The sequence below is a fragment of the Triticum dicoccoides genome, chromosome 6A, assembly GCF_002162155.2.
Source record: "Triticum dicoccoides isolate Atlit2015 ecotype Zavitan chromosome 6A, WEW_v2.0, whole genome shotgun sequence".
Taxonomy (NCBI): domain Eukaryota; kingdom Viridiplantae; phylum Streptophyta; class Magnoliopsida; order Poales; family Poaceae; genus Triticum; species Triticum dicoccoides.
Genome location: NC_041390.1, coordinates 456884822 through 456886881, shown reverse-complemented (window position 1 = coordinate 456886881; position 2060 = coordinate 456884822).

The following is a 2060-nucleotide window of genomic DNA, read 5'->3' as shown; positions in this document are numbered from 1 at the left end:
GCGTATATAAATTTGATCCCATGCTATTCGAGATTGTGATCTCCCCGTCTCAAAAGTTTTTCTTGGACGATGACTAGGGTGATTCCTAGCATCGAGAGGTAGGATGGGTGTGTACCGGTTAGCTGTGTTTTCTTCCGAAATACCATAAACGGAACTAGTCCTTCGTGACTACGGTAATCCGTTGGCTGTGGGAAAATTTTTGTACAAACTCTGCAGAGTCATATATTCCTCCAAATCATCTCTTCCATGTCAAGTTTCGTTCCATCTTATCCTAATCAATTGTCAGCTTTGATGACAGAGACTCCGGTGAATCGCATGAGTGCTAAGTCCGGTTGAATGATTATCCCCGTGGATGGACTAACCCGTTTATTCTCATGGATTGAATGTTTATTATGAGTATTATTTACTGGTGAATTTAAAGCCCTTTCTGCGATGTCGCTCAGACGTCCGACTGTGGCATTTCTTTTAAAGCCCTTTCTGCGATGTCGCTCAGACATCCGACTGTGGCATTTCTTTTAAAGCCCTTTCTGCGATGTCGCTCAGACGTCCGACTGTGGCATTTCTTTTAAAGCTCTTTCTGCGATGTCGCTCAGACGTCCGACTGTGGCATTTCTTTTAAAGCCCTTTCTGTGATGTCGCTCAGACGTCTGACTGTGGCATTTCTTTTAAAGCCCTTTCTGCGATGTCGCCAGACATCCGACCGTGGCATTTCTTTTAAAGCCCTTTATGTGGTGTCGCTAAGATGCCCGACTGTGGCATCATTTCCTTATTTTTATTTGTTCACCTTTCGAGGCGTCGCTTCAGACACCCCATCGGTCCTTATTTATGCTCTGTGGGATTTCAGGCGGACTACCGCCGTTTCCCTTTTTACTTACCCGTTATGCCAATTTTATTTATTGTGCATTAAGGAATTAATCATGTTGCATCCATGCATGCATTTGTTATATCTTACGTCCGAACTGTCTTGCGAGTACTTTCAAAGTACTCACTGGCTTGTTGATTTGGCCAGATGCTGACGAAGGCGATCTCATGGATGAAGAGTTCAATAGCGAGTCCGACAGTTAGAGGAGTCCCAGTCAGTCTCGTGCGACCCTGGATTTGGTCACTGTTTTATATCCGCTTCCGCTACCAAATAAATTTATCGAGCCTCACCTCGACGTTCGATGAAATGATATTCTTAGAGTCTTGTATTTCCCTTCCCGCTGTGTTTTTCCACCACCAACCTATCCGTGAGTCAGTAGTATGTCTCCACACCACTGTGTCCTGTCCGCCATTATGTATGATTATTGGCGTGCTTGTAATAATTTGGTTGAGCGACCGCAGTTCAACCCTGTAATATATTTTATGCTACTGGCTTATTGTATCAAGAAATTGTCTACCAGTGAGGAGGATTTCTCTCATATTGGACTCAAAAGACTGGTTTATCAATAAATATTTTTATTGGAAAACCGGTCGTGACAAGCTTGGTACCAGAGCCAGGCTGACTGTAGGAAGCCACTAGGTGCGATCGCTAATTAGTTATTAGCATGGCAGAGCTATTTTATGTTTTTGCAATTGTAGTCATTTTCTGTCAGTCAGCATAAATTTATGATCTGACCCTGCAGAATTTTGCCTACTTTTGTAGATGGCCGACAACAGCTGCGAGTCTCAGACCTTCGCCAATGTGCCCGATGGGTTCGTCAAGCTTCTTTCTTTCATCGTTCAGGTCGCGACGGGGCCATCCGTGCGCCCAGTCTTCACACTCTGCCAGCACCGAGTCAACGACAGTCTGACCATGCACCAGGCCGCGGTGCAGTTCAGGGGAGGGCGTGGTGAGTTACGCCGCTTCCGGTTCGTGGGAAGAGCCATGCCTACGGAGAGGCATGCTATGCAGATGGCAGCCCGCGAGGCGATAGCTCGTCTCAGGGATGTCCTTCCCGTGATGAAGACTCGTCGTTACCGTTATCTTCCGTGCCATGTGCCTTACACCTGTCACTACGCATACTCCTGCCCCAGAGGAGAACGATACGAGGCTTTTGAGATGCTCATTGAGTATCTCCGGGCCCTGGAGGCAGCCTTCG